Consider the following 19350-nt stretch of genomic DNA (forward strand, 5'->3'; position numbering starts at 1 on the left):
TCGCAACCTTTTGGTTATTGTGAATAATGCTGCTGTGAACGTGGGTGTCCAGATATCTGTTTAAGTCTCTGCTTTTCATTCTTTTGTGTATATACCCCGGGTAGAAATGCTGGATCATGTGGTAATTCTCTAATTTTTTGAGACACTGCCATACTTCTTTCCATAGTAGCTGCAGCATTTTACATTCCCACCAGGAATGCAGAAGGGTTCCAGTTTGTAGCATCCTCACCAATACTTGTTTTTTGTTTGTTTTTTATAGTAGCCATCCTAATGGGTATGAAGTGGTATCCCATTGTTTTTGATTTGCATTTTTCTAATGATTCGTGATGTTTAGCATCTTTTTATATTCTTATTGGCCACATGTTTATCTTCTTTGGAGAAATGTCTATGCAAGTCTTTTGCTCGTTTTTGAATCAGGGTGTTTGTTGTTTTTAGGAGTTCTTCGTGTATTTTGAATATCCCTCATCAGGTATATGATTTACAAGTATTTTCTCTCATTCTGTGTGTGGCCTTTTTACTTCATGGAGAAGGTCTTTTTTTTTTTTTTTTTTTTTTTTTTTTTGCGGTACGCGGGCCTCTCACTGTTGTGGCCTCTCCCGTTGCGGAGCACAGGCTCCGGACGCGCAGGCTCGGCGGCCATGGCTCACGGGCCCAGCCGCTCTGCAGCATGTGGGATCTTCCCGGACCGGGGCACGAACCCGTGTCCCCTGCATCGGCAGGTGGACTCTCGACCACTGCGCCACCAGGGAAGCCCGGAGAAGGTCTTTTAATGCACAAAAGTTTTTAATTTTCATGACGTGAAACATGTCAATTTTTTTTGTTGTCGCCTGTGCCTTTGGTGTCATATCTAAGAAACCATTGCCAACTCCAACGTCATGCAGCTTTTACTGTTTTCTTCTGGGGGGTTTATAGTTTTAGCTCTTATGTTTAGGTCTGATGCATTTTGAGTTGATTTTTGTATATGGTGTAAGGAGGGGTCCAACCTCATTCTTCTGCGTGTGAATATCCAGCTTTCCCAGAATCATTTGTTGAAAAGATGGTCCTTTCCCCATTGAATGGTCTTGGCCCCCTTGTCCAAAATCATTTGACCATAAACCAGTGGTTTATTTCTGGGCTCTCTGGTCTGTTGCCTTGGTCTGTTTGTATGTCTGTCTTGACGCCAATACCACACTGTTTTGGTTAGCTTTATAAGTTTTAAAATCAGGGTGTGAGTCCACCAGCTTTCTTCTAATTTTTCAGGATTGTTTTGGCTATTTGGGTTCCCTCGAGATTCCATATGAACTTTAGGATGAGTTTTCCTATTTGTGTGTTGGGATTTTGACAGGGATTGAATCTGTAGATCCCTTTAGGTAGCACTGACAAAGTAATATTAGATCTCCCTGTCTGTGAACATGAGATGTCACTCCATTTTTTTAATGTCTTTAATTTCTTTTACCAGTGTTTTGTAGCTTTCAGTGTACAAGCCTTTCACCTCCTTGGTTCATTCCTAAGTATTTTATTCTTTATGACGCTATTGTAAATGGAATTGTTTTATTTCGTTTTCAAATTGTTCATTGTGTATAGAAATGCGATTTTTTTAAATTGAAGTATAGTTGATTTGCAGTGTTAATTTACTGCTGTAGAGCAAAGTGATTCAGTTATACATGTATATACATTCTTTTTTTAAATATTCTTTTCCATTATGGTTTACCACAGGGTACTGAATATATCAATAGTTCTCTGTGCTATATAGGAGGACCTTGCTGTTTATCCATTCTATATATAATAGTTTGCATCTGCCAATCCCAACCTCCCACTCCATCCCTTCCCCACCCCTCCACCTTGGCAACCATCAATCTGTTCTCTGTGTCTGTCATTCTGTTTCATAGATAGGTTCATTTTTTTTTATAGGTTCACTTGTGTCATTTTTTAGATTCCACATATAAGTGATATCATATGGTATTTGTCTTTTTCTGACTTTACTTAGTATGATAATCTCTAGTTCCATCCACGTTGCTGCAGATGGCATTATTTCCTTCTTTTTAATGGCCGAGTACTATTCCATTGTATACATATACCACATCTTCTTCATCCAGTCATCTGCTGATGGACATTTAGGTGGTTTCCATGTCTTGGCTATTGTGAGTAGTGCTGCTGTGAACATACGGGTGCATGCATCTTTCTGAATTGTAGTTCTGTCTGGGTATGTGTGCAGGAGTGGGATCGCTGGATCATATGGCAATTCTGTTTTTAGTTTTCTGAGGAACTTCCATACTGTTTTCCACAGTGGCTAGAAATGCAACTAATTTTTGTATGTTGACATTGTATCTTGCTACTTTTAATTCATTTGCTGGTTTTAACAGTTTTTTGTGTGTGGAATCCGTATTCCCAGCCAGGCAGTCATCTTCTCTGCCATTTATTTTATCCTCTCTGCCCCTCTCCCCTGATACTTAAACAATCACATGACCTAGGTGAAGTTTTCTGGTAGACTTTTCAAATGTGATAATTATTGACGTCACAGATGCAGCTGTGTAGACAAGGAGAATCTGTGTAAAAAAAAAAAGAAATTACTGAAATGAACCTTTTGCAATTCTGAGTAAGTTTGTGTAATTTGGTATTACTCTGAACTCATTTATCATAAGTGTTAGAAGAAACACCTTGGGAATTCCCTGGCAGTCCAGGGTTAGTACTCTGCACTTTCACTGCTGAGGGCCCAGGTTCAATCCCTGGTTGGGGAACTAAGATCCTGCAAGCTGCCCAGCACAGCCAAAAAAAAAAAAAAAAAAAGACGAAGCACCTTATACATTAATCCTTGCAATAGTCCTGACCACCTGGGTGATTATCTGTTTTTTATGGGATGAAACTTATGCCTTTGAAAATGTCATATAGCTTGTAAGTGGGTGAGTCAGGCCTTAAAGCCTGTTTGCTCTTAGTAGAGGTGCTGATTTAAACCTGTTAACGTTTTTGTGGACCCCCAAACTGCCAGTTTGCCATTTTCCTGCAAGTGTAGCATCTACTACAGAAGTGGAAGAATTTCAAAAACGTATAAAACGTAGAAAGTTAGTTAATCCTAAAATTGTGTATGTGCTTCATTAAGGTAATCGTTTAATAAACCACCAACCTGGGGGCATACGTGATAAAAAAAAATGATCTAATGGGTCCCATGTGTAACCCCACAGTTGAGTTCAGTTTTAACATTCATCATCATGTTTTTTATTGAAAATTGAACTGACGATTTAAAAAGTTAATTCTCTGCTTCTCTGCCTTCCCCACATACACACACCATCTGGATGATCTGGTTTTTCTCCTTTCCATGGCTTTAAACATTTTATTTTGGAAATATTAAAATGCAGAAGTAATGAAAATAGTATAGCATAGTCTGTATATTCATACCGTCTCAACAGTCGTCACTTTCTGCCATTCCCGTTTTACGCATCCTCCCACTCCTTTTTTGCTGGAGTATGTCACATCACCCACAGATACATCAGTGTCTGTCCACAGCAAGAAGTCACCTCATGCCTATCCTATGATCAGTATGGATGCGTGTATATTTTTACTTTGGGTTATATCCAACATGGCATTGTTTATTTTGCTGTCAAATTGTTCCTGCTTTGACCATTGGGAGCTCTTTCAGGTTGGCTCCTATACCACTGTGCCTCGCTTCATCCTTTTGTTTTTGGAGCGTTTCCTTTCCTTCTGACTCTACAAAGTCCTCCCTGTCATCTTGTATTTTTCTTACCCAGCCTTAGAATCAGCCATCTGCCCAAGGACTCCTGGTTCCTTTTAGTGGAGAATGGTATAATTGTGCACTAATCAAAATGCTTTTTAGTTAAAATGCTTCTTAATCAACCTTACTGAGAAACAACTTACATAAAGTAAAATTCACCCTTTTTGAAAATTTATAATTTGAGAGTTACAGAAATGGTACATAGATAGTGTAGAAAGTTCCCGCAAGTGCCTCACCTGGTTTGCCCACTGTTAACACCCTACCTGACCAAGGTAAATTTGTCAAAACTACAAATTTCACGTTGGTATAGTACTTTTTTAAATCTAATTGGCCCTATCAAGCAATTCTTTTTTAATTTTTAAAATTTATTGAAGTAGAGTTGATTTACAATGTTGTGTTCATTTCTTCTGTACAACAAAGTGGTTCAGTTATATGTATACATTCTTCTTCATTATAGTCTATCACAGGATGTTGAATGTAGTTCCCTGTGCTATACAGTAGGACCTTGTTGTTTATCCATCCTATGTATAATAGTTTGCAAGCAGTTCTTGAATAGAGCAGCATTCTACCTAGCAATTACAAGGACCCCCCAAGGAGCTGTACAAAATGGAAGGTTTTTTATAGGCAGAAAGGGGGTGGGGGAAGGAAGTTGTTAGCAGAAGAAAAGAAATGATTTAGGCCAGCTCATCTTTTTAGGGAGGCGTCTTCTTATGCAGGTTACCTCACTGGTGCTGATGTGGAGATTTCAGAGTGTCTGTTTAAAGGCCACCTTCCTGAGAGGGGTTGAAACTGCAGTTATGTCTTGGTTTGCTGTCATGGGGGCAGATGACCCCATTTGGGGCTTGTTATTTCTTAACCTTTCCCCCTTTTAATCAAAGTCTCAACTTATCTGAGAGATGTCATCAAAATGTAAGGCATTAATGCCATTCTCCGCTACTGCCCTGTGATTCTTGCAACTTTGTTGATCCCTGACGTGGAGTCCATAGGTCGTGGTTTTATTTAATCCCCGTGACATTCACAGGTCATGGGTTCCAGATACATAATCCTTAAGTCAGTCACTCTTCTTCCCTTTCCTTGTAAATTTTTTTAAAAATGTATTTGTATTATTTTTGGCTGCATTGGATCTTCGTTGCAGTGCACAGGCTTCATTGTGGTGACTTCTCTTGTTGTGGAGCACAGGCTCTAGGCGTGTGGGCTTCAGTAGCTGTAGCATGTGGGCTCAGTAGTTGTGGCTCGTGGGCTCTAGAGCGCAGGCTCAGTAGTTGTGGTGCACGGGCTTAGTTGCTCCGCGGCATGTGGGATCTTCCCGGACAAGGGCTTGAACCCGTGTCCCCTGCATTGGCAGGCGGATTCTTAACCACTGCACCACCAGGGAAGCCTCTCTTCTTCCTCTTCTGATGTTCTCATCTTAGGGAAATCATATGCTTGGCAGTCAGCAGCTGTGAACACGCATTTAAAGCTTTTGAAGAGAATCCCATGAGCCAGAGTGATTTTTTTTCTTTTTATAACTATATGCAGGATAATTCCCTCTGTTTGGATATGCTTGGAACCATGGTCCCCAAGACCCAAACCAGTCAAAATCAAGTAAGTCAAAGAAATGCCATTGAAAGTCTTTTTTTTCTTTTCAAAAATTTTTTTAAAATTATTTATTTTTTAACATCTTTATTGGAGTGTAATTGCTTTACAGTGGTGTGTTAGTTTCTGCTTTATAACAAAGTGAAACAGCTATACATATATCCCCATATCTCCTCCCTCTTGCATCTCCCTCCCACCCTCCCTATCCCACCCCTCTAGGTGGTCACAAAGCACCGAGCTGATCTCCCTGTGCTATGTGGCTGCTTCCCACTAGCTGTCTGTTTTACATTTGGTAGTATATATAAGTCCATGACACTCTCTCACTTTGTCCCAGCTTACCCTTCCCTTTCCCTGTGTCCTCAAGTCCATTCTCTACGTCTGCGTCTTTATTCCTGTCCTGCCCCTAGGTTCTTCAGAACCTTTTTTTTTTTTTAGATTCCTTATATATGTGTCAGCATACGGTATTTATTTTTCTCTTTCTGACTTACTTCACTCTGTATGACAGTCGCTGGGTCCATCCACCTCACTACAAATAACTCAATTTGGTTTCTTTTTATGGCGAGTAATATTCCGTTGTATAAATGTGCCACATCTTCTTTATCCATTCATCTGTCGATGGACACTTGGGTTGCTTCCATGTCCTTGCTACTGTAAATAGAGCTGCAGTGAACATTGTGGTACATGACTCTTTGAATTATGGTTTTCTCAGGGTATATGCCCAGTAGTGAGATTGCTGGGTCGTATGGTAGTTCTATTTTTATTTTTTTTAACGAACCTCTATACTGTTCTCTGTAGTGGGTGTATCAATTCACATTCCCACTAACAGTGCAAGAGGGTTCCCTTTCCTCCACACCATCTCCAGCATTTATGGTTTGTAGACTTTTTGATGATGGCCATTCTGACTGGTGTGAGGTGATACCTCATTGTAGTTTGATTCGCATTTCTCTAGTGATTAGTGATGTTGAGCATCCTTTCATGTGTTTGTTGGCAATCTGTATATCTTCTTTGGAGAAATGTCTGTTTAGGTCTTCTGCCCATTTTTGGATTGGGTTGTTTGTTTTTTTGATATTGAGCTGCATGAGCTGCTTGTAAATTTTGGAGATTAATCCTTTGTCGGTTGCTTCACTTGCAAATATTTTCTCCCATTCTGAGGGCTGTCTTTCCGTCTTGTTTATGGTTTCCTTTGCTGTGCAAAAGCTTTTAAGTTTCATTAGGTCCCACTTGTTTATTTTTGTTTTTATTTACATTTCTCTAAGAGGTGGGTCAGAAAGGATCTTGCTGTGATTTATGTCATAGAGTGTTCTGCCTATGTTTTCCTCTAAGAGTTTTATAGTGTCTGACCTTACATTTAGGTCTTTAATCCATTTTAAGTTTATTTTTGTGTATGGTGTTAGGGAGTGTTCTAATTTAATTGTTTTTAAAAATTATTTATTTTAATTTTGGCTTTGTTGGGTCTTTCTCTATTACTGTGCGTGGGCTTTCTCTAGTTGCAGTGAGTGGGGGCTACTGTTTTTTGCAGTGCACAGGCTTCTCATTGTGGTGGCTTCTCTTGTTGCAGAGCACAGGCGCTAGGTGCACAGGCTTCAGTAGTTGTGGTGCACGGGCTTAGTTGCTCCGTGGCATGAGGTGTCTTCCCAGACCAGGGCTCGAATCCGTGTCCCCTGCATTGGCAGGCAGGTTCTAACTACTGTGCTACCAGGGAAGCCCCTAATTTCATTCTTTTACATGTAGCTGTCCAGTTTTCCCAGCACCACTTATTGAAGATGTCTTTTCTCCATTGTATATTCTTCCCTCCTTTATCAAAAACAAGGTAACCATATGAGCGTGGGCTTATCTCTGGGCTTTCTATCCTGTTCCATTGATCTGTATTTCTGTTTTTGTGCCAGTACCATACTGTCTTGATTACTGTAGCTTTGTAGTATAGTCTGAGGTCTGGGAGCCTCAGACTATACTTTGTTCTAGTTCTGTGAAAAATGCCATCAGTAGTTTGATAGGGATTGCATTGATCTGTAGATTGCTTTGGGTAGTATAGTCGTTTTCACAATGTCGATTCCTCCAATCCAAGAACATGGTATATCTCTCCATCTGTTTGTATCATCTTTAATTTCTTTCATCAGTGTCTTATAGTTTTCTGCATACAGATCTTTTGTCTCCTTAGGTAGATTTATTCGTAGGTATTTTATTCTTTTTTGTTGCAATGGTAAATGGGAGTGTTTCCTTAATTTCTTTTTCTGATCTTTGCTTGTTAATGTATAGGAATGCAAGAGATTTCTGTGCCTTAATTTTGTATCCTGCTACTTTACCAGATTCATTGATTAGCTGTAGTAGTTTTCTGGTAGCTTCTTTAGGATTCTCTATGTATAGGGTCATGTCATCTGCAAACAGTGACAGCTTTACTTCTTCTTTTCCGATTTGGATTCCTTTTATTTCCTTTTCTTCTCTGATTGCTGTGGCTAAAACTTCCAAAACTGTGTTGAATAAGAGTGGTGAGAGTGGGCAACCTTGTCTTGTTCCTGATCTTAGTGGAAATGCTTTCAGTTTTTCACCATTGAGGATGATGTTGGCTGTGGGCTTGTCATATATGGCCTTTATTATGTTGAGGAAAGTTCCCTCTGTGCCTACTTTCTGCAGGGTTTTTATCATAAATGGGTGTTGAATTTTGTCAAAAGCTTTCTCTGCATCTATTGAGATGATCATATGGTTTTTCTCCTTCAGTATGTTAATATGGTGTATCACGTTGACTGATTTGCGTATATTGAAGAATCCTTGCATTCCTGGGATAAACCCCACTTGATCATGCTGTATGATCCTTTTAATGTGCTGTTGGATTCTGTTTGCTAGTATTTTGTTGAGGATTTTTGCATCTATGTTCATCAATGATATTGGCCTGTAGTTTTCTTTCTTTGTGACATCCTTGTCTGGTTTTGGTATCAAGGTGATGGTGGCCTCGTAGAAGGAGTTTGGGAGTGTTCCTCTCTCTGCTATATTTTGGAAGAGTTTGAGAAGGATAGGTGTTAGCTCTTCTCTAAATGTTTGGTAGAATTCGCCTGAAGTGGGTCTCTTGTAGACAGCATATATAAGGGTCTTGTTTTTGTATCCATTCAGCCAATCTGTGTCTTTTGGTGGGAGCATTTAGTCCATTTACATTTAAGGTAATTATTGATATGTATGTTCCTATTCCCATTTTCTAAATTGTTTTGGGTTCGTTATTATAGGTCTTTTCCTTCTCTTGTGTTTCTTGTCTAGAGAAGTTCCTTTAGCATTTGTTGTAAAGCTGGTTTGGTGGTGCTGAACTCTCTCAGCTTTTGCTTGTCTGTAAAGGTTTTAATTTCTCCATCAAATCTGAATGAGATCCTTGCTGGGTAGAGTAATCTTGGTTGCAGGTTTTTCTCCTTCATCACTTTCAGTATGTCCTGCCACTCCCTTCTGGCTTGCAGCGTTTCTGCTGAGAGATCAGCTGTTAACCTTATGGGCATTCCCTTGTATGTTATTTTTCCCTTGCTGCTTTTAATATGCTTTCTTTGCATTTAATTTTTGACAGTTTGATTAATATGTGTCTTGGCGTATTTCTCCTTGGATTTATCCTGTATGGGACTCTCTGTGCTTCCTGGACTTGATTAACTATTTCCTTTCCCATATTAGGGAAGTTTTCAACTATAATCTCTTCAAATATTTTCTCAGTCCCTTTCTTTTTCCCTTCTTCTTCTGGAACCCCTATAATTTGAATATTGGTGCGTTTAATGTTGTCCCAGAGGTCTCTGAGACTGTCCTCAGTTCTTTTCATTCTTTATTCTGCTCTGCAGTAGTTATTTCCACTATTTTATCTTCCAGGTCACTTATCCCTTCTTCTGCCTCAGTTATTCTGCTATTGATCCCATCTAGAGTACTTTTAATTTCATTTATTGTGTTGTTCATCGTTGCTTGTTTCATCTTTATTTCTTCTAGGTCCTTGTTAAATGTTCCTTGCATTTTGTCCATTCTATTTCCAAGATTTTGGATCATCTTTACTATCATTATTCTGAATTCTTTTTCAGGTAGACTGGCTATTTCCTCTTCATTTGTTAGGTCTGGTGCATTTTTATCTTGCTCCTTCATCTGCTGTGTGTTTTTCTGTCTTCTCATTTTGCTTATCTTACTGTGTTTGGGGGTCTCCTTTTTGCAGGCTGCAGTTTTGTAGTTCCCGTTGTTTTTGATGTCTGTCTCCAGTGGCTAAGGTTGGTTCAGTGGGTTGTGTAGGCTTCCTGGTGGAGGGGACTAGTGCCCGTGTTCAGGTGGATGAGGCTGGATCTTGTCTTTCTGGTGGGCAGGTCCACGTCTGGTGGTGTGTTTTGGGGTGTCTGTGGACTTATTATGATTTTAGGCAGCCTCTCTGCTAATGGGTGGGGTTGTGTTCCTGTCTTGCTAGTTGTTTGGCATAGGTTGTCCAGCACTGTGGCTTGCTGGTCGTTGAGTGAAGCTGGCTGCTGGTGTAAAGATGGAGGTCTCTAGGAGATTTTCGCCATTTGATATTATGTGGAGCTGGGAGGTGTGTTGTTGACCAGTGTCCTGAAGTTGGCTCTCTCACCTCAGAGGCAGAGCTCTGACTCCTGGCTGGAGCAGCAAGAGCCTTTCATCCACACGGCTCAGAATAAAAGGGAGACAAAGTAGAATTAGTAGAAGTAGGAAGAAAGAAAGAAAGGAGGGAAGGAAGGAAGGAAGGAAGGAAGGAAAGAAGAAAGAAAATGAAACAAGGTAAGAAGGAAAGAAAGGAGGGAGGGAGGGAGGAGGGAAGGAAGGAAAAAGACAGAAAGAAAGAAGATACAGTAAAATAAAATAAAGTATAATAGTTATTGAATTAAAAAATAATTATTAAAAAAAAGGACGGATAGAACCTTAGGACAAATGGTGGAAGCAAAGCTATACAGACAAAATCTTACACAGAAGCATACACATACACCTTCACAAAAAGAGGTAAAGGGGGAAAAAATCATAAATCTTGCTCTCAAAGTCCACCTCCTCAATTTGGGATGATTCGTTGTCTAAAGGAGGGAAGGAAGGAAAGAGAGAGAGAGAAAGGAAAGAAAGAAGGTAAAGTTTAATAGAGTTATTAAAATTAAAATTAATTATTAAGAAAAAAATTTTTTAAATAAGAAAACAACAATGGCCGGATAGAACCCTAGGACAAATGGTGGAAGCAAAGCTATACAGATAAGATCTCACACAGAAGCATACACATACACATTCACAAAAAGAGGAAAGGGGGAAAAAAATCATAGATCTTGCTCTCGAAGCCCACCTCCTCAGTTTGGGATGACTCGTTGTCTATTCATGTATTCCACAGATGCAGGGTACATCAAGTTGATGTGGAGCTTTAATCCGCTGCTTCTGAGGCTGCTGGGAGAGATTTCCCTTTCTCTTCTTTGTTCTCACAGCTCACAGGGGCTCAGCTTTGGATTTGGCCCTGCCTCTGCGTGTAGGTCGCTGGAGGGCGTCTGTTTTTTGCTCAGACAGGACAGGGTTAAAGGAGCCGCTGATTCGGGGGCTCTGGCGCACTCAGCCCGGGGGGAGGGAGGGGCACGGCGTGCGGGGCGGGCCTGCGGCGGCAGAGGCCGGTGTGACGTTGCACCAGCTGAGGCCCGCTGTGCGTTCTCCTGGGGAAGTTGTCCCTGGATCCCGGGAACCTGGCAGTGGCGGGCTGCACAGACTCCCCGGAAGGGGGCTGTGGATAGTGACCTGTGCTCGCACACAGGCTTCTTGGTGGCGGCAGCAGCAGCCTTAGCGTCTCCCGCCCGTCCCTGGGGTCCGCGCTTTTAGCCGCGGCTCACGCCCGTCTCTGGGGTTCACGCTTTTAGCCGCGGCTCGCGCCCGTCTCTGGTGTTCCTTTAAGCAGCACTCTTAAACCCCTCTCCTCGCGCACCAGGAAACAAAGAGGGAAGAAAAAGTCTCTTGCCTCTTCAGCAGGTGCAGACTTTTCCCTGGACTCCCTCCCGGCTAGCCGTGGTGCACTAACCCCTTCAGGCTGTGTTCGAGCCGCCAACCCCAGTCCTCTCCCTGCGCTGAGGAGCCTCAGCTTCCAGCCCTGCCCGCCCCTGCGGGTGAGCAGACAAGCCCCTCGGGCTGGTGAGTACTGGTCGCACCGATCCTCTATGCGGGAATCTCTCCGCTTTGTCCTCCGCACCCCTGTGGCTGCGCTCTCCTCCGCGGCCCCGAAGCTCCCCGCTCCGCCTCCCGCAGTCTCCGCCCGCGAAGGGGCTTCCTAGTGTGTGGAGACCTTTCCTCCTTCACAGCTCCCTCCCACTGGTGCAGGTGCCGTCCCCATTCTTTTGTCTCTGTTTTTTCTTTTTTTTTCTTTTGCCCTGCCCAGGTACGTGGAGAGTTTCTTGCCTTTTGGGAGGTCTGAGGTCTTCTGCCAGCCTTCAGTAGGTGTTCTGTAGGAGTTTTTCCACGTGTAGATGTATTTCTGGTGTATCTGTGGGGAGGAAGGTGATCTCCGCGTCTTACTCTTCCACCATCTTCCCAGCACCCCCCTTTCATCACTTTAAATACGTCTTGCCACTTCCTTCTGGCTTGCAGAGTTTCTGCTGAAAGATCAGCTGTTAACCTCATGGGGATTCCCTTGTATGTTATTTGTTGTTTTTCCCTTGCTGTTTTTAATACTTTTTCTTTGTATTTAATTTTTGATAGTTTGATTAATATGTGTCTGGGCATGTTTCTCCTTGGATTTATCCTGTATGGGACTCTTTGTACTTCCTGGACTTGATTATTTCCTTTCCCATATTAGGAAAGTTTTCAACTATAATCTCTTCAAATATTTTCTCAGTCCCTTTCTTTTTCTCTTCTTCTTCTAGGATCTCTATAATTCGAATGTTGGTGTGTTTAATGTTGTCTCAAAGACTGTCCTCCATTCTTTTCATTATTTTTTCTTTATTCTGCTCTGCAGTAGTTATTTCCACTATTTTATCTTCCAGGTCACTTATCTGTTCTGCCTCAGTTATTCTGCTATTGATTCCTTCTAGAGAATTTTAAATTTCATTTATTGTGTTGTTCATCATTGTTTGTTTGCTCTTTAGTTCTTCTAGGTCCCTATTAAATGTTTCTTGTATTTTCTCCATTCTGTTTCCAAGATTTTGGATCATGTTTACTGTTACTCTGAATTCTTTTTCACATAGACTGCCTATTTCCTCCTCATTTGTTTGGTCTGGTGGGCTTTTACCTTGCTCCCTCATCTGCTGTGTGTTTCTCTGTGTTCTCATTTTGCTTAACTTACTGTGTTTGGGGTCTCCTTTTTGCAGGCTGAAGATTCATAGTTCCCGTTGTTTTTGGTGTCTCCCCCCAGTGGGTAAGGTTGTTTCAGTGGGTTGTGTAGGCTTCCTGGTGGAGAGGACTAGTTCCTGTGTTCTGGTGGATGAGGCTGGATCTTGTCTTTCCGATGGGCAGCACCGCATCCAGTGGTGTGTTTTGGGGTGTCTGTGAACTTATTATGATGTTAGGCAGCCTCTCTGCTAATGGGTGGGGTTGTGTTCCTGTCTTGCTAGTTGCTTGGCATGCATGTCCAGCACTGTAGCTTGCTGGTTGTTGAGTGGAGCTGGGTCTTAGTGTTGAGAAGGAGATCTCTGGGAGAGTTTTCGCCATTTGATATTTCATGGAGCCAGGAGGTCTCTGGTGGACCAACGTCCTGAACTCAGCTCTGCCACCTCAGAGGCACAGGCCTGACACCTGGCCAGAGCACCAAGACCCTTTTGGGAAGTCTGAGGTCTTCTGCCAGCGTTCAGTAGGTGTTCTGTAGTTGTTCTACATGTAGATGTATTTCTGATGTATTTGTGGGGAGGAAGGTGATCTCCATGTCTTACTCCTCCACCATCTTGAAGCTCCTTCCCTCCTTTTTTAAAAATTTGTTTGGAGTATTGTTGATTTACAATGTTGTTAGCTTCAGGTGTACAGCAAAGTGATTCAGTTATACATATACATATATTCATTCTTTTTCAGATTCTTTACCCATATAGGTTATTAGAGAATACTGAGTAGAGTTCCCTGTGCTATATGGTAGGCCCTTGTTGGTTATCTATTTTATATATAGTAGTATGTGTGTGTTAATCCCAAGCTCCTACTTTATCCCTCTTATCCCCCACGTTTCCCCTTTGGTAACCATAGATTTGTTGGATTTTAATTTATTTTATTTATTTATTTTTGGCTGCATTGGGTCTTCGTTGCTGCGCGCAGGCTTTCTCTAGTTGTGGCGAGCAGTGGCTACTCTTCGTTGCGGTGTGTGGGCTTCCCATTGCAGTGGCTTCTCTTGTTGTGGAGCACGGGCTCTAGGCACACGGGCTTCAGTAGTTGTGCCCTACAGGCTATGCTGCTGTGTGGCATGTGGGATCTTCCTGGACCAGGGCTGGAACCCGTGTCTCCTGCATTGGCAGGCAGATTCTTAACCACTGCACACCAGGGAAGTCCTCCATTTTTCTTTGTCAGGATTGCTTTGGCTATTCAGGGTCTTTTGTGTCTGTTCTAGTTCTCTGAAAAATGCCATTGGTAACTTGATAGGGATTGCATTGAATCTGTGGATTGCCTTGGGTAGTACAGTCATTTTGACAATATTGATTCTTCCAATCCAAGAACATGGTATATCTTTCCACCTGTTTGTGTCATCTTCGATTTCTTTCATTAGTGCCTTAAGTACAGTTTTCAGAGTACAGGTCCTTTGCCTCCTTAGGTAGGTTTATTCCTTGGTATTTTATTCTTTTTGATGTGATGGTAAATTGGATTATTTCCTTAATTTCTTTTTCTGATCTTTCATTGTTAATATATAGGAATGCAAGAGATTTCTGTGTATTAGTTTTGTATCCTGCAACTTTACCGAATTCAGTGATGCACTCTAGTAGTTTTCTGGTAGCATCTTTAGGGTTTTCTATGTATAGTATCAAAAGAGTCATCTTCTTAAGCAAGGTAGCCTCCTCAATGAACTTCTGTACCTGAGTTTCAGCTTCCTCAGAAGTGTTAACCCAGGTGCAACAGGTGATGTTGGCCACAGCACAGGCACCTCCTCCTTCAGCTAAAAGATAATCAGGGGCTGTCATCAGGAGTGGCCTTGGCCGGAGGGTCCACATGTTTCTGCTGGGCAGCTAACGTCTTAGCAGTGAAATCTACAGTCTCTTCAAGAGTCTCTTCAGGAGTTAAGGAGTGGTTTCTGATGACAGTCTCATTCATATCTGCTCCTAATCGGGGAAGTAGGGCCCTACCAAAGGAAGCAAACCCCGAATCATGAAAAGCCTCCTGGTAGGTCCTTGCTAGAACAGGTAGGGGCACGGTTTGATAACCAAGAGGCATTGCCCAGCTGTGCACCAGCCATCTAGGCATCCGTAGGCCCAAGGAGAAACATAACCACCACAGACAAAGATAAGTCTTGTCAGGGCACAAACTACTTCCATGAAGGTGGCACTGTTAATGGATTCATTTGTAAGAATTGTTGCCTGTGCCTATTCAAGCCAGGGGTCAGTTAACTTATATTTCAGGCTGGGAGAAAAATCTATTCTAAATTCCAGAGGTTAACCCCCTTAGCAGTGGCCTGGGGGATGCAGATGAGGGCATAATCTCTGCAGGCCAATGCCAGAGTAAAGGAAAGAAGGGGTTTCACGGTTAGGTGAGTCTGGATCTGGCTTCTTGGGCAGAAGCAGTCGACCTTGGTGTCAGCTGCTTCTCGCCCGTCACCTTGATTTGGAGGTCCCCAGCATCTGTATAGGACCTGGTGTCAGGTGGGGTGTCTTTTTAGCCGTGGGATATACATCCAGGGTTCAGTACCTTCTAGTTTCCCTGCAGTGTTAGTGGGCAGGAGCACTTTGTGAGGTCCCTTCGGACGGAGCTCGGGGGCTGCCTTCTTCCTGATTCCAAATCAGAAGGGTAGGAGAAAATTGCAAGTGTTAGTTTGGTGAGTCAGAGCCAGATATTTGAGGAAACTAGAAAACATTCAGGATCCAGTCCAGTTTACAGATAACATTACCTCCAAGACAATTAGCAGGACTAGAATCTAATATCTACAAAGGTGGAAACATAGTTTTTTTCTCTACAATTACTCCACCTCCTTTTTTTTTTAAAAAAAAAAACACAAAGGTTTGTGTTAAATTTGGCCTGATTATTTAAAAACTCTGTTTTAAGACTGGTTTCCTGGAACTGTGTATGCAAGGTACCAGTTCGATTTTTCCAAGCAGTTCCTTGAAGCTCTGTGGTCATATATGAGTCTACGCGTATCTCAAATATGACATTTCAGTCAAAACCTTGGTAATACAGCCAGTGTTTTTCAATTGTGTCCTGTCACAGGGAGAACAGATTCTTACTGAACTTATGTGAACAAATATACTATCAGGAAAATAAGGGTACTCACTGAGACTTTCTGAATTCTGGAAGGATCAGGTAAGGAGAAAAAGTAGATGTTTCATCTTTGCTCACAAAGGTATAATTTACCAGATTTCTGTAAGTCATATATAACTTAAGAGATCAAGGTCTCCTTAAAATGGGAAAACGAAATATCAGAGCATCCTCCCCAGTTCATGTCGTCCCACATAATTAACACTTGTTTTGCTTGAATCTGGTTTTTTCCATTAGTTCTCTTGACCTTGCCTGATGATTGAAGCCAGTAGGGCAGTGATCATTCCAAGAAGTTTACAAGGTTTCTGTGTGATATACCCAGTGAAGCGGGTACCTAGATCACTGGAGATTGTGGAAGGTGTACCCCAAGCAGGAAACACCTTCTTTAATAGTGTCTTTGCCACGATGAGGGCATTGGTCTTGCAGCAGGGAAAGGCTTTACTATCTGGAAAACATCCAGACTGATGACCCCTAGTGAGTGGCACTTGAATGAAGTCCAGCTGCAAAGTATTCAGAGGGTCCAGAAAGAGGACGCCTCCAGGGACAAAGATAGTTTTTTAATTTTTAAAATTGAGATGTAATTAACATATAACATTAATTTCAGATGTCCAACATAATGAATCAACATTTGTGTATGTCTCAAAACTATCACCACAATGAGTCTAGTTAACATCCATCACCACACATAGTTGTAATTTTTTTTCTTGTGATAACTTTTAAAATCTACTCTTAGCAGCTTTCATATATGCAATACAGTATTATTAACCATAGTTGCCAGGCTGTACAGAGAGTTTTGACTTAAAAAAAAGGTTTTTTTAAATGCACTGTGGTGGGTGAAGGAATGCAAACACCAAAAAATGGGGCTTGCCAGGGAGCTGGGAAGAACCAAGTGGCCATATATATCTTGGTTTTCCCAGAGCCATTGTTTACCTGTCTCAGTTTATCTGACACAGGAGCAGACTGTTGCCAGGTGACAAGGACATTGGCGTGGCAAAAGTTTGGCATTGAGGGGTCTTTCTTTGCAGAAGCAGAAAGGACTTCATCCACATGCCCCACAATCTGTAGATTCTACTGCTGCTACCTTTGCCTGAGAAGCGAGGGCAGTTCCCTGATGCTAGGGTGCAGTCCTTTTGGTGTGAGCCTCAATTTAGGTGACAGACATTTTATAGCAGGAGATATCACACAATTTCTGAAACACTTATAACATGTACCAGCAGCCCTCAGAAACGGCAAGAAAGACTGAACTCAGAATGGTTCTCCAGGGCGCCGTGCCTGTATTTCTTCTGAATGCATTCAGAAGTTCCACTTGGGATCTTGTCACTGCCACCAATCTGATAAAAAAACAAAATTCAACTGAGTAAATTTGAAGATCTGGTTGGCTTTAATCATAGGTTCAGCATCCCAGGGCTCATCATGAATAAGAAGACACCCATTTCACCCTTAGGGCTCTGAAGCCATTTCAGGAACAGAGGATAAAAAACTAAATATTAGAACAAAAGATGCTCTGATTGCTCTTATCTCTCAGGAAATTCCAAGGGTTTTGGGAGCTGTGAGCCAGGAACCATGGGAGAAGATGAAACATTTATTATAAATCACAATGTCACCTTTTATAGCATGTAGCCTATAGGAATTGTATCTCTAATTTTTCAGAAGTGTTTTGTTTTTTGATGCTATATAAATGGAATTAATTCTGTTTTTCAATTATTTGCTTGTCGGAATAGAGTTGATTTTTGTACATCAATTCTTGTAGCCTGCAATCTTCCTATATTCACGTGTTCTAGAAGCATTTTTGTACATTCCTAAAGATTTTTCTATATATAGATTTATAACTTCTATAAATACATTATTTTACTTTCCTTTCCAATCTGTATGCCTCGTTTCCTTCTGCCTGAATGCAGGTAGACAGCATTCAGTCTTTCCTCACTGAGCATGGTGTTAACTGGAGGTGATTTTTTAGTGTCCTTAATGGACTGAGTTCCTTTCTCTTTCTAATTTAATGTGCATTTTTATCATGTGTGGGTATGGTAATTTGTCAAATGCTTATTCTCATTTTTTCAGACAATTGTAAGAGTTTCTCCTTTATGCTGTTTTTTTCTGTGTAAATATTTTTATTGATTTGAACCCTCTCCCTTTTTTCCTTGATGAGTTGGGCTAAAGGCTTATCAACTTTATCTTTTCAAAGAACCAGATTTTAGTTTCATTGATCTTTTGTTTTCTTCGTCTCTATTTCTGGTCTCATCTTCATGATTTCTTTTCTTTTACAAACTTTGGGTTTTGTTTGTTCTTTCTCTAGTTGCTTTAGGTGCAAAGTTGGGTTGTTTGAGATTTTTCTTGTTTCCTGAGGTAAGACTGTATTGCTATAAACTTCCTCGTAGAACTGCTTTTGCTTTGTCCCATAGGTTTTGGATCATTGTGCTTTCACTTTCATTTGTCCCTAGGTTTTTTTTTTAATTTCTTCTTTGATTTGTTCAGTGATCCATTGGTTGTTTAGTAACATACTGTTTAGCCTCTATGTGTTTGTGTTTTTTATAGTTTTTTTTCTTGTAGTTGATTTCTAATCTCATAGCATTGTTGTCGGAAAAGATACTTGATATGATTTCAGTTTTCTTAAATTTACTGAGACTTGCTTTGTGGCCCAGCATGTGATCTATCCCGGAGAATGTTTCATGTGCACTTGAGAAGAATATGTATTCTGTTGCTTTGGGATGGAATGCCCTATAAATATTAGTTAAGTCCATCTGGTCTAATGGGTCATTTAAGGCCTGTGTTTCCCTATTGATTTTCTGGCTGGATGATCTGTCCATTGATGTAAGTGAGGTGTTAAAGTCCCTCACTATTATTGTGTTACTGTCAATTTCTCCTTTTATGGCTGTTAGCATTTGCCTTATATATTGAGGTGCTTCTATGTGGGGTGCATATATATATTTGCAATCGTTATATCTTCTTGGATTGATCCCTTGAATCATTATGTAGTGTCCTTCCTTATCCTTTTTTTTTTTGCAGTACACGGGCCTCCCACCGCTGCAGCCCCTCCTGTCGCGGAGCACAGGCTCTGGACGCACAGGCCCAGCAGCCATGGCTCACGGGCCCAGCCACTCCGTGGCATGTGGGATCCTCCTGGACCGGGGCATGAACCCGCGTCCCCTGCATCGGCAGGTGGACTCCCAAGCACTGCGCCACCAGGGAAGCCCCCTTCCTTATCTCTTGTAACAGTCTTTATTTTAAAGTCTATTTTGGCTGATATGAGTATTGCTGCTCCAGCTTTCTTTTGATTCCCATTTGCATGGAGTATCTTTTTTCATCCCCTCACTTTCAGTCTTCATGTGTCCCTAGATGTGAATTGGGTCTCTTGGAGAAAACATACGTTGATATCCAGGTCTTATTTTTGTATCCATTCAGCCAGTCTGTGTGTTTTGGTTGGAGTATTCAATCCATTTAGGTTTGAGGTAATTACTGATACGTATATTCTTACTGCCATGTTGTTAATTCTTTTGGGACCGTTTTCGTAGGTCTTTTTGCTTCCCTTCCTCTCTTGTTCTCTTTTCTTGTGATTTGATGACTATCTTTTGTGGTGTTTGGATTCCTTTTTCTTTTTTTGTGTATCTATTGTAGATTTTTGGTTTGCAGTTACCATGAGGTTTTTTGTGTTTTTTTTTTAACATCTTTATTGGGGTATAATTGCTTTACAATGGTGTGTTAGTTTCTGCTTTATAACAAAGTGAATCAGTCAT

The 19350-nt window shown here is 41.4% G+C and overlaps 1 protein-coding gene across 6 annotated transcripts in view; it reads left to right on the plus strand.

The window, feature by feature from the left end:
* ZNF235 (zinc finger protein 235) overlaps positions 1–19350 on the plus strand; it is a 45370-nt gene that overhangs the window by 11532 nt on the left and 14488 nt on the right. The window contains exon 1 of one of the 6 annotated variants that reach the window (XM_070044179.1): positions 5230–5290. The exons of 4 other annotated variants lie outside the window; for them this stretch is intronic. The gene's annotated coding sequence lies outside the window, so the exon portion shown is untranslated. Of the gene's footprint in view, positions 1–5229; positions 5291–15583; positions 15665–19350 lie in introns of those variants that run through there. One more of the 6 variants, XM_070044178.1, reaches the window with a different exon arrangement.

The sequence above is a fragment of the Globicephala melas genome, chromosome 19 (assembly GCF_963455315.2).
Source record: "Globicephala melas chromosome 19, mGloMel1.2, whole genome shotgun sequence".
Lineage (NCBI taxonomy): Eukaryota > Metazoa > Chordata > Mammalia > Artiodactyla > Delphinidae > Globicephala > Globicephala melas.